Below are 14,188 nucleotides of genomic sequence, written 5' to 3' on the forward strand. Positions count from 1 at the left end.
TACATAATTACACAGTTAAACATGAAACGTTTACAGAAGCCGTCAAACACGTGGTCGCCTGAAAATGCGTGTTAGTTACAGTCTGTGCAATATTCCTCTACAAATTTCTTTTAGGTACCATAATAGGATTTATTCTATTTCCTTATCAAACAATGTTCATTTATACATTTTAGTTTTCTTTGGTGAACACGTACAGCACATTTGAATATGTTGGGTTGGGTTTTTTGGGGGAGGAGGCCAGACATCGAGGTTATCGGTCTCATAAGATTATGGAAGGACGTGGAAGGAAGTTGGACGTGCCTTTTCAAAGGAACCTTCCCGGTATTTGCCTGGAGCGATTTAGAGAAATCATTAAAACCTAAATGAGGATGGCCGGACACGGGTTTGAACCGTCGTCCTCCCGAATGCTAGTCCAGTGTGCTAACTACTGCACCACCTCGCTCTGCTAGAATATGTTGTTGGCATTATTTGCATTCCCGTGGTAAAATTTCTTTTATTCTTGTAATATCGTGTACTTCTTTTAGAAACTGTTTTTGCATTTCTAGTCGTTGATTTTCATTTTTAAAATTTCGGCCTGCTACTAAAAGACTGCCTCCTTCATTGCTATTATTCATCATATTTACGTAGATCGACTAATTTTAATTCTCTATGCTCTTCTACTCTCTTTTAATTCTATTTTACCACTGTGGCCGAGCGGTTCTAGGCGCTTCAGTATGGAACCGCGGGACCGTTACTGTCGCAGGTTCGAATCCTGCCTTGGGCATGCATGTGTGTGATGTCCTTAGGTTAGTTAGGTTCAAGTATTTCTAGTTTCCAGGGGACTGACGACCTCAGATGTTAAGTACCGCAGTGCTCAGAGCCATTTGAATCATTTTTTTTTAATTCTGTTTTTTCATTCTATTTGGTTACCAACTGCAGTGGTAACAGTGAAATATATTCATTTTGTGCGTCGTAGAGAGGACTCATCGGTCATGACGTCAACTTAAAAGGACGCTATACTAGGAAAAGTAGGTGCGAGATCTGTTGATTTTCAGTATCGATATTTGTATACTGGGGTGAAGAGCAAACTGGGCTTGTAAATGATGATCCCATTGCAGGAGTTGTTAGTTGGGAACAGAAGATCAGCCCTATACAACTTGCTGGTCGTACACCAATAACCAAGTACTCGAGTAGTATGAAAGTGTGCTTGCTGGTGGCGGTAACATACAAGTAAAGAAAGAGGAAAGGTTGGTGCCGATGCACACAGTGTATGGACGTGTGACGGGATGTAGCACCTCCTTTTCTCTGTCTTCTGTATTTCCGAAATTTGTCCTTAGCGTCACGCGAATCAGTACTTCTTGGTCCAGAAATCTTCCATGTGTAACGAGTGAGTGCTTTTACGTTGTTCTGTCCTCTCTTCTTTCTCGAAACCCCGCGATTCTGTGACTTTCCTTGCATTGCTTATGTTGTGGTTGGCAGGAGAGCCAACCATATGGTTAAAGGAGGCCGAAATACACGAGTTTTAGCTCACGCAGGCTGGCGTGAGATCTGGAACATGTCAAGGGAATTAGAATTGAGAAAAACGGACGTAGCTGGTGGAATACTTAACTTTAATCCATTAATGGAGAACGTCGCTCTTTAAGGTACATGATTCACAATATCAATAGTACGGATACTGGCGCCTTGCTAGGTCGTAGCAAATAACTTAGCTGAAGGCTATGCTAACTATCGTCTCGGCAAATGAGAGCGTAGAAGTCAGTGAAAAATCGCTAGCAAAGACGGCTGTACAACTGGGCGAGTGCTAGGAAACCTCTCTAGACCTGCCGTGTGGGGGCGCTCGGTCTGCAATCACAGACAGTGGCTACAAGCGTGTCCGACGTATACTACCGGACCGCGGCCGATTTAAAGGCTACCACCTAGCAAGTGTGGTGTCTGGCAGTGACACCACATTCCTCCCCTGCAAATCGTCGTATGTTGTGGAAGAAGGCTTCCGCACGCCGTGGGGAAGACCGCATGTTGACGTATGCGACGAGGTTGGAAGCCTAACAACAGGCGAGGCTGTGCCACCCGCACCCTGCCATTCGGACCGCGGGGAGCTAGGAAACGCCTAAAAACCTGCTCCAGGGTGCACGCCGACATGCGCCCTTCGAGCCAACGCCGTGAACCTCGATAGTGGCGATAGTAGGCAACGTCGCCTGGAGCAAAAGCAGGTGTCTGCCGCTGCACAGGAACCTTATGCGGCGCATGCAGCAAAGACATCAAGATTCGATGAGGGCGATCGTGGAGTAACTCAGCCGGCGAGCGACCATCTCGGGGCTGAGAGCGATACGAGGACAAAAAGAGCAATAACGCGTCCTCCCGAGAATGCGACTCTTTCAACTGCAACATCTGTGACTTGGAAGTCCTGACCAATCGTTCAGCGGCACCGTTTGACTGTGGCGAAAACGGCGCGGACGTCAGATGTTGAATACCATTGGCCTTGCAGAATGAAATTCTGAGGACATGAATTGTGGGCCATTGTCGGAAACAATAGTCTGTGGAAGACCTTCAATGCAAAAGATAGCGGATAACGCTTGGATGGTGGCAGATGACGTCGTGGAAGACATCCGGACAACAAAAGGAAAATTAGTGAATGAATCTACCACAACCAACCATCGAGCATTCCAGAATGGACCAGCAAAATCGATGTGTAAGCGTTGCCAAGGGGAAGTGGCTTTTGGCCATGAAAAGAATTTCCGCGGTGGTGCTGATTGTTGTTTGGCACACACCATACAAGAAGAGCACATATTCGTAATCACGGCATCGATTCCGAACCAGGTACAGTGCTGACGAGCAAATTGTTTCGTTCTCACTACACCCCAATGTCCTTGGTGGAGACGCTGTAAGACAGAGGACTGTAACGAACGTGGTACCACGACCCTGGACTGATCATTATCAGAACGCCACAGCAAAACACCACGTCGTACAAAAAGTCTCTCCTTGTGAGCAAGAAATCGGGGAACCAACGGGTCCCTGATCCGTGACTTTGACGAGGGCCATAGCGTAGCAACAAAACGCAGAACGGTAGCAAGAACAGGGTCGGCAGCTGTGGCTGTAGCTACACGACGAAAATCAATCGGAAACGAGTCGACCACCTCATCGGTTTCCGCATCAATGAATATGCAAGCAAGTTCGGAGGAATCGAATGCCCTATCCTCAGCAACAGGCAAGCGGGACAACGCATCGGCGTTTCCGTGCTTAGCAGTGGACCGATACAATATATCGTAGCGGTACTGCGAGAGGAAAATAGACCAGCGAATGAATTTCTGTGCTGTACGTGGAGGTACAGGCTTGGTCGGATGAAAAAGCTATGTCAAAGGTTTGTGGTCTGTGATTATGGTAAAGTGACGACCATACAAGAAATCATGAAACTTTGTAACACCAAATACGAGAGCCAAGGCTTCTTTCTCGATCTGTGAATAATTTCTTTGAGCAGACGAGGGCAATTTGGACGCAAAGGCAATAGGGCGATGGCGCGATCCATCTTTGTGCGCAAGCACAGCTCCGATCCCGAAATCTGATGCATCCAACATCAACAAAAGGGGCTTCCGGGGATCGAATGGCGTAAGGCAAGTATTGGAAAGTCACGCCGATTTCAACTGGCGAAAGGCGCGTTCGCATTCCGTCGTCCAGACGAACGGAACACCCTTACGGTGTAAGCGATGAAGCGGAGCTGAAATGGAAGAGGCATGCGCAATATATTTATGATAATAGTCGTTTTTCCCAGCACTCTCTGTACCTGCTTCAAATTCTGCGGCGAAGGCAAGTCTTGAATGGCACGAAGGTGCCTGGGGCTGGGATGTATGCCTTGGGAATTGATTACATGTCCCAGGTATGGTAAGTCCCGAGCAAAAAACACACATTGGTCCTGCCGCAAGCGAAGACCATTTTGTCGCAAAACCTGAAATAATTTTCTGAGATTGGCCAAATGTTCTTCTTCCGTCTTTCCCGAGATCACAATATCGTCCAGATAATTTGCTGCAGTAGGGACCGACGCACAAACAGTTCGTAGACATGGCTGAAACAATGCAGGGGCGGATGCACACCCGAATGGCAGTCGTTTGAATCGATATAAACCAAGATGCTTGTTTACCACCAAAACGCGCTGGGATCCTCCGTCCACCGGTATTTGCAAGTACGCATCTGCTAGGTCCAACTTCGAAAAATATTTACCCGGGCACAGTTTGTCAAAAATATCTTCCGGGCGGGGTAAGGGAAAAGTTGCAATCACTAGTTGTGGATTCACTGTTGCCTTGAAGTACACACAAAGTCTCAACTTTCCGGAAGGCTTTGGAAAAATTACTAAGGGTGATGCCCAGAGAGAAGCCTGCACACGTTCAATCACACCTTGTGATTCCTAATCGTGTAATGTTTTTGCGACCTCATCACGCAGTGCTTGGGGAACATTGCGCTCTGTGAAAAATTTCGGTTGCGCGTTTACCTTCTGTTCCAAATGTGCTTTATGGTTCTTAGCGCAACCGAGACCCGGTGCAAAAATGTCAGCAAATTCTTCACATAGACGAGAAACACTGTCTGAAGGCACAGTCTGGTTCACTGAGAGGACCTTATTTACTATAGACAATTTAAACAACTAAAATACATCGAAACCAAACCAGTTCAATGCAGAAGAAGAACGAAGGACGTAAAATGACACAAGTTTTGTTTGTCCTCTGTATGTTGCAAGAAGGCTGTACTGCCCTAACACAGGGATAGCTTGACCGCAATAATGACTTAAATTAACCTTTGCGTCACGCAACGGAGGTGTGCCCAGCAGTTTGTAAGTGTCTTGATTGATCAGTGAAACGGCAGCTCCGGTATGGAGCTGGAATGGTATCACTTTGCCGTTAATGTCCAACTCTACAAAAAGTTTATTGTCCTGCTGACGTCAAGAGCGACTGTCTCGTGCAACGTGAACTGACACTGGTACATAATAGTTTGCGACTTGACGGTAGTTCCGGCGAAGTAGACGCACACTATTTTTGGGACGAACACTGTCACTGCTAGACAGAGTGGCACTGGGCGGAGTGGAATGAACTACATGAATTTCCATGGGCGAAGTTTCGCCAGCCTGAGTATCCTTGGTTCGATTCCGATTCCGGCGCGAAGCAAAGGGCCTGGAACGGTTTTGAGCTTCCGATCTGCGCTTTTTCTGACAAACACTCTGAACATGTCCTTTTTATTACAATAAAAGGAAATAGCTTGGCGTGACGGGCAATTCGCACGTGAATGTCTAGTAGCACATCGCGCGCAAGATTTTATCACTGCATTTGTGTGCTGGCGCGGTACACGTGGCTGAGAGCCTGGCGGTAGCTGCGCGGCCGGGCGCGAGGGTTGTTTACTGCTCCGTGCAGCTAGCCCGGCGGGCCGGTTAACCTGACACACTGCTGGCGAAGTTTCAAATGATTCCTGAGCAAAGTGAAATGTGTACTGCTGATCCAATATGTCCATCACTTGTTGAAGGGAGGGATTTACTAGTTTCAAAATCTGATCCCTTATACGAACATCAGAAACGTTCTGTGCATTTGCATCACGTACCATAGTATCTGAATAAGGGAGTCCACATTGACAGTCAAAAGCACAATCCCTAGTAAGGTCTTGCAAGGTTGCAACACACTCCCGATTAGTCTGACCTGCCGTACGTTTTGTACGAAAGAAGGTATACCTTTTCGCAACTACATTGACTGATTCTTTGAAATATGCATCTAATGCAGACAAAATTTCTTCGTAGGACAGAGTTGCTACGTCGCGTCGGGGAAATAATTTGACTAGCACTCGGTACGTTTGTACCCCTACGAAGGAAAGGCTGCCGCTCGTTACTTTGAATTCTGTAGGCGGCGAGATGGAATACAGATTGGCGTGACCATTCCGTCCAGCTTTCCAGTGCAGCATCAAAAGGTCGAAAAGGTGGTGCAACAGCGTGTTGTGCCTGCGTTAGTGGTGGAGCGGCGGCCGCCGCATCGTTTTGCATTGCACGTTGACCCTGGACGAGCTGTCCAAGGGCATCCAGTGAGGCCTGCGTCTGCTGATTCTGTAAGCGATAAAATTCGGACAGTACATCTGGAGATTGTGGCGAAGCCATTACACAAGTAAATCAGGGCAATATCGATATGAACGCGGTTGTGCCTCGTCGCCAATGTTGTGGTTGGCAGGAGAGCCAACCGTATGGTTAAAGGAGGCCGAAATGCACGCATTTTAGCTCACGCAGGCTGGCGTTAGGTCTGGAACATGACAAGGGAATTAGAATTGAGAAAAACGGACGTAGCTGGTGGAATACTTAACTTTAATCCATTAATGGAGAACGTCGCTCTTTATGGTACATGATTCACAATATCAATAGTACGGATACTGGCGCCTTGCTAGGTCGTAGCAAATAACTTAGCTGAAGTCTATGCTAACTATCGTCTCGGCAAATGAGAGCGTAGAAGTCAGTGAACCATCGCTAGCAAAGTCGGCTGTACAACTGGGCGAGTGCTAGGAAGTCTCTCTAGACCTGCCGTGTGGCGGCGCTCGGTCTGCAATCACTGATAGTGGCGACAAGCGGGTCCGACGTGTACTACCGGACTGCGGCCGATTTAAAGACTACCACCTAGCAAGTGTGGTGTCTGGCGGTAACGCCACAGTTTAGGACCTGTAAATTGGGCGAATCTAACTCCTTTAGGCCTATTTCGGTTCGTTTGAAGTAGCTCAGTCTCCCAAACTTATTTTTGTAGAACGCGTGAATCCCACAGGTTAGCCTAGTGGGGTTCATTATTTCCAAGTATTCCATGAGTTCGTCTCTTCGCACGAATAATTGTAACGGTGATTTTACGCATTCTGTTTGCTTTATGCGCTACATTTTGATTGACTTTTCCATTATTTATTCTTAGTCCTAAGATTCATCCCCTAATTTTATTTTCATATACTTGCAATTGCTAATTCGGTGTGCCTTATCATTGCGTCAGCTATAAAGTACGTTTTCGGATAAAATTAGTAGATTAATTTTCTTTACTAGTTACTACAATCTTTAGGGTTTTTTGGAGCTTCAGTATTGTAATCGGTATTTACTACTATATAATCTGCAAATTACAGACAACATAACACTGCGCCTTCGAATTTGGGTCGAAATTTGGAAATTTGTGGTAAGGTCATCGGTCCCTAAGCCTACACACTACGGACAACACAAACACCTTTGCCTGTCACTTTTGATCCTGCAGTATACCACTATGCAAACTAGACAGATTTTTATACGAAAATTAGTCAGTTTCATATGCAAATTAACTTCATTTCAAATTACATCCAGTGGAAAACGGGGAGATTACAGGAACACATTTCAGTTTCAATACGGTAGCGGTGACATAGGTGATTTATTTCTTTTCTTTCATTTCTTTCGTCTCGACACTTCTAGATTATTATTCATTGCATGTACTGGGCATGGTTCAAATGGCTCTGAGCACTATGGGACTCATCTGCTGTGGTCATTAGTCCCCTAGAACTTAGAACTACTTAAACCTAACTAACCTAAGGACATCACACACATCCATGCCCGAGTCAGGATTCGAACCTGCGACCGTAGCAGTCGCACGGTTCCGGACTGCATGCCTAGAACCGCGAGACCACCGCGGCCGGCACTGGGCATGGGCTAAGAGGATTTTGGCGTGGTGTGCCACCCACCGAGCAATAAAGATAGTTCAGTAGAACTCCCGCTGCTTTAGCAGGCTGGAAAGTTGTCGGGCTCTGGTGCTAAACTCAGCAGGTAGTGAGAGGGAAGAAGCTGGAAGTAGACATTGTTTGTGCTCTGTCTGCTTCCTGAAGCCAAGCGCACGCTGTACCTTCTACTGCTACGGACAATCTGCAAAACTGTTTCCTTGTGGGAGCAGGACTTGTCAAATAACATGGCCGGTTTTTGAACCATAGTTAAGATAAAATTTCCTTGGGGAAATATCTATCTCTAAAGTTTTCTAAAAGACAGAGCCAGTCGCTGGGAATGACGGTCACATACTTCGGGCTCCTGTTGGGCATCTAGCCCAAGGTTTTCCGTGTTTTCCTCTTTTTCGTTTTTTGTGTTCCCACGCTAGAAAACAGCACGCAAAAGAAGCCAAATATAAGACATCTGCACTGACTGTAGTATTTTGACGTAACATTTTTACATTAAAGCGTCTAGAATAGAGGTTCCAGTACACTTGTTTGGAAGGGCAGCAGTTTTCCAACTTTGGTGGAACTACAACAACGATGGCTTCATTTTTTTCCTTGATGGAACAAAAATGTTACTTTATGATTTGCACTTGTTGCTTGAGACGCGGTAAACATCCGCAGAGCTCACTAACTCTGCGCTTTTAACTTCTCTTCAGATTCTGCTCTGAGCAGACTGACTTCAGGCTGTGCTTGCAAACTGGAGACTTCTACCTCTGTCTGCAGCATACTCATTTCTTGTTTTACACTCGGTAGTGTGACATCGGATTCGGCACACAGCGGTGCACATAGAGGTGCGCTTAGCGACGCATTGCTACATCTCCACAAACAGCTTGTGTCGATATTTATGATTAGTGATGAGAATGAAGGAACTTGTAGTGGATTTGTTGCGACTTAAGTGCGCGAACATGAATCACAAACCGGATGTATGTCTTATGAGAAATGCACGAGCGGAGTGCGAGTGCAAGGGAAATTTGAGTAACAATTAAGAATTGTATTGGGCGTGGCAAACTGCTGTAACTCAAGGTTTCGTGAGATCCGCACAATGAGTGTTTTGTCGGTTGGTCCTAGATGGTAGAAAAGATGGAGTAATGTAGTGCAATATATTTGGTGTCCACGCCATAGCTGCGTTTCACCGAAAGTGATTAAGGAAGTATTACTTATGTATTCAGGAAGCCAGCACATGCTGTTTGGTGCCAACCCAGTGAAAGCATTTGGACGAACGTTTTGAGAAAGAAAAATGTGGAGTCTGATCACTGTAATATATTGAGTAATGATATATTTAGGGTGTTCAGCGTAGGATTCCGGCACACATACTTGGAGGAAGATAAGAACAAATTTTTCTGCTTGTTTTTCTCTAAGGAATCTCGTCCGAGATTTCCAAATGATTTATTGTTTCCATCTTCAGTGCCCCCGTTCCTCTCCATCTATGTCACTGAGTCCCGCTGAAACGTGAATTTAATTTTAAAATAATATTCTTAAAAAATTTATTTTAGTGACTAGTGGTTCATCAAGAACATTAACACATTTAATCACACTATGTGAACGTGGAAGTAGTTGGCAGGCAGTAACAAATGAAATCATAATAAAATTGCTTCAAGCAAATGGGAGTTTTATTCGTAAAAGCGTTTTTTTAAAAAAAGAAACAGACTTAAAATTACAAGCAGAAAGCACCATCTAAGTCTCAAGTTACAATTTATTCAGAGGCAGAAAGAAACAAATTTTGGAGTGTATGAGCTTTCGGGCTGAGAACCTTGCCGCTCCATTTGACACGGCCGTAGTCACGACCGCCCTCAACTGAACGACTACAGTGGTGCAAATCTGCAACACACCAGATTACCTTAAAATAAAATAAAAAGTTTTAACAATTCACACAAGCACACAAACTACTCACCCTGTAGGAGGGATGGAAATGGTACAAAACACTAAAATAAAAAAGATTAACTTCTAGGAAAGGTCTTACGGTGGAAGGGTGGCAGCATTATATACAAACATTACCATTTAAATAAAAGCCCATGAAATGCAATCTTATATAACTTTATACAAGTTGGCCAAACGAGTTAACATGCTCTACAGTACACATATACCGCCTTTCAAGATGATACGCAAGATAAAAGCATATTTCAGGAATTAGGCCGTTACACCCCAAGCAATAAATTCGTTAACACACCGAAACCGACAAACATGACAGTGGCAGCTCCGAATAACAGACAGGCACTAACTGCCTAACAGATGCGGTCGAGAGACAGACGAGTAAGCTGGGGACGAGAGACTGACCAAGGAAACAAGTACAATTTAACAACAGCAAAACACACAATATATCACCAATCACCTAACTTCTAATAAACTGCAATTTCTCGACAAGCTCTGGCGCAGCACCCCCAAATCGCTCTCTCGAACCGTTCGCTGCCAGCCGCTTCAACGGACGAAGGAAGGCGTGCCGGTCTCCCGTCTTTCCTGGTCCGCACCAACCGACCGACTGCCCGCTGCTCAGTCCGCGACTGCTGATCCGTCGTGACTGAGCTGCTTGTGCGTCTCCCACTCACTTCCAGACACACGACGGCGGAAATACTGGCTCGGACCGAACCATGCAGAGGAAACACAACCAATGACAAAACGACATTCCTGTACCAGGAAAGGACCGAGCCATGTTCCACAAGATGGTAACTGAAGGGGCTCACAAGTGCTCGGAGAACCAGTTACACCACGGAGTCGCAGCTCGCACTGTCTAGACTGCTGTTGTGGGTTGACTCCTGTTGCTCTCGTGTCCACCGCGAAGCCACTACCCCTCGCTACACGGCGCGGCCCACTGGACTCACGTGGAGACCTCACATGCGCCGACGCTCAAGACCGACATCATCTTGTGTCTCAGTGCGCGACCGACCAACCGATCGATCCAAACGCTAATGAAAATTGCATGAGCAAACTCGAGCAGACTGGCGACCTAACGCGCAGACTCAGATAGGAATCGACCCGGTTGGTCGGTCGCCCCCGACGACAGACATACTAGCACTCCGGACAACAGACAGGCACTAACTACTTCACAACTGCGGACGAGAAACAGACCAGCAAACTGGGGACGACTGACTCAGACTGACTCCGACTCACCGACTGGCGAGCTCATCGCGCCCCTTAAATGCACGTGAACAGGCAACCTTTTACCTATCCCACCAGAGGGGACACCAAAGCTGCGATTGCCACAGCGGCGGCACCGCCAGAAACGGAGAGCGACTGCTTCACACTACGTACTGCGGCGCGCTCTTCAACACAGCAATATTTACCACGGCTCACCCACAATGTTAAGGACACCACGGTCTGCGAAACAGTTTAGTACGGAATGGCTGGCTCAGCAACCCGTGCTTGCACTGCTGTGTATCGGCCTTGAACGGCAGTGGAGTTGCAGCCTCATCAGAATTAGGGCAGTTGACTCAACGGTCAGCGTCCCAGCCGACTCAACGCTGCCCGGTGTGAACCGCAGGCGGCCAGCTGCATGCTTCTTGCCAATGTGGCTGAGATCGCACGACAACAAGCGCCCGTGATCCTGCCTCCAAACCTGTGCACCTCGACTCGGGATGTCTCTGGCTTATGTTGGAGGCCAGGACGACTGCCTGTAATAGTGATTCATGGAAGGGCTACCACTGGCTGGCTATGGACCCTCCGCCAGCCTCAGAGGGTCGAACTAGTGATCCATCATGGACTGAAACGCTGGCACACTTGAATCAATCTCGTTAGAAATCCGGACCTATTTATACATTGCTGTGTGCCTCTGGTTTTCCATGTGCGCTGCTTTGTATCATGTACTCATAATACGCTAGGTTGCCCAGTGGGCCCCTTCTGCCTGTGATTTGAGACTTTCAAAACCACTGTCTATACTCTGTCAGAAATATGATGGCCCTGTGGCGCCTATCTCAAACCACAACTGTTGGTATACATAACTCACTGCAATCCAGCCCACACCTGCCTGTAGCTTGTGCACAGAATATTACACAAAACTAACTTTCCATATCCTAAACAATGGTGCCGCCACATTACCAATGTGTGTGATGATTGCTAACAAGTTACCTTAGACTAAACACTAACTGTCGGACAGGTTCACCTATAACACTTCCGGTTGCTACTGCCATAGCATTACATTAAAGTTGAAGACAGGTTGTGAAATAAAACTATTTTGATAAAGCAACAATAGTAGAGCAGAGTAGTGTTACCCTCTGAGAGGAACTTTGTTACGTTGACCGTGTTGTAACTAACTAACGTGGCTTATCGGAAGTGAAAGTCAAAATTACGTAATTGTTTAAACAGTGGCAAACAATGTTTTACCTATCAACACTGTACAATAAATAAAGAAAACGGTCGCCAGCCTAACTAAGCAAGAGAATTATTGACATCCTTGTTCAAGAAAATTGGTATGAGTAACTTTAACGGACAAATACAAACTATATTTTGCAACACACGAGTGCAAAGAACTCTGGCACCTAAATACAGTATGTTCACGTTGAGGTTGGAGCTACCAGATCAGAACCAACTATTTGCATAAACATAACAGATAACAAAACACACTATTACCTTGAGGACTTAGTCAAACTGAATGGTCTCAAAAACTTTTCTATTAATATTCACTGTAGAATCGTAAACTGGATATAGGTTTAATATTACTTTTCAAACAAATTCCTATCTGACATGAAATATGGATATGGTCCACAGCAAATTCAGTTACTGTGCATAGGTTAAGTCTTTCACCACTAAGCACCTTTCTACTTAGAATGAAATTTAAATGGAAGTCACTAACAGACTACTTCTCACCGTCTTTTGAATAAAGAAATTATTGCTTTCATATATAGTGGACTTTCTATTAATCGTTATCTAGCATGAGCACAATAGACAAACTATTGATCCTGTTACACCATTAATATGCACATTTAATACACAAGGGGAGCCCAATATTATACAGAATTTCCCTTGAATAGCAAGGGTAATTGAAACTTGATATGCTTAAGTAACTTTGTGCATTTGAACTACTTTCAGTCTAGGGGGGCCGTTAATCTTGACCACTGTAGCAGAGCATACTAAACACACTTTCAACCCACTAAAGAAACAAGCCCTTAACGAGTATGAACATGTAAACTTCAACAGTATTAGTTCTCAACTCTTGCTGCAGTAGAACACAACTTGATGTGGTTATAAGACAATGGCTTACCTTTGGTTGATTTTCAACAGACAGCACTATGATCATTTATTAAGCAAAACTTTATAAGCCTCAGTTTTGAGAACTTTCAGTTTGGAAGTTGGCAACAAAATTGTAATAAACAGTTTTAATAGAAAAATTATTTTCAACAAGCATTATTTACTATATTACTCAGTTCTGCTAAAACACTGAGCTTTAATGTTCTTTCAATAAGGACGCTCGGTAATCACCATAGCATGGGAAGAACCCTAAGTAGTTGTGTGACTAGGGATAAAAAAATCTAAGTATGTATAAGAGTTCAAGTGTAAGTTACCTTATATTTGTGCACACTAAAGCAGCCAATGACCTGATCTTTCAGCAAACATTTCTACTATTCCTTCGTTCCTTGCGCAATGTGGTGGCGATTGCATGTTGGTGAGTGGATTTGCAGGTATAATTGCTGGATTCTCAGATTTCTTGGTGGCGGTGACAAAGACAAAGAATTTAATCGACAGGTATACTACATTGCATAGAATCCAACCTTGACATCAACGTTTTTACAAAGAAAGGAGTATACATTTTTGTATTATCGATTCAGTCAAACAACATTTACAGAAACTCAACGACTTAACATGAAATAAAACAAAAAGACGAAATAAATCAGTAGAGCGTTAGAGCTGTGGTGTTACACATCTATGTAAATTTAATAATGTGTAAATCTTACGTCAAAGATCAAATTGTCAACATTCGGAGGATTATGGGAAAGGCAACAGAATTCCAGAAAGACGTTCATCTCTGCTTTGTTGATTATTCCAAATCTTTGACTATGTCGACCACAGAAAATAATGGGAAGTACACAAAAATATGGTAGTACTAGATCACCTTACTCTTCTGATACAGAGATATACTCTGACAAAGAATCCACGATTAGAACTTGCATGGAACAACGAAATGGATCGAGATTCAGAAAGTGTTACGACATTTCTGCTAATTATAACCTTACATAATCAATCTGCATGCAATGCACGTTAAGAGGAATTGAAGTAGCTGGGATAAATATAAACGACTTGTGACGCGCAGACGATACTATACTGTTGGCAGAAATAGAAGAAGACTTAAAAGACTCTCTTGCTAAGGGTGAGAGAAGAAAGTGAAAAAGCTGGTCTTAGGCTGCATGTTAAGAAAACAAAAATTATGGCAACTACACCTACCATTTCATGGCATATGGGAGGAGTAACAGTGGAGACAGAGTCTACGTTTAATATCTCTGTTCCCAGATTTCTGTTGATAGTGACTGCAGCCACAAAATTAGGAGACGCTTGCTGCTTGGTAGAAAGACAA

Source organism: Schistocerca gregaria, chromosome 5 (genome assembly GCF_023897955.1).
Source record: "Schistocerca gregaria isolate iqSchGreg1 chromosome 5, iqSchGreg1.2, whole genome shotgun sequence".
In the NCBI taxonomy this organism is placed as follows: domain Eukaryota; kingdom Metazoa; phylum Arthropoda; class Insecta; order Orthoptera; family Acrididae; genus Schistocerca; species Schistocerca gregaria.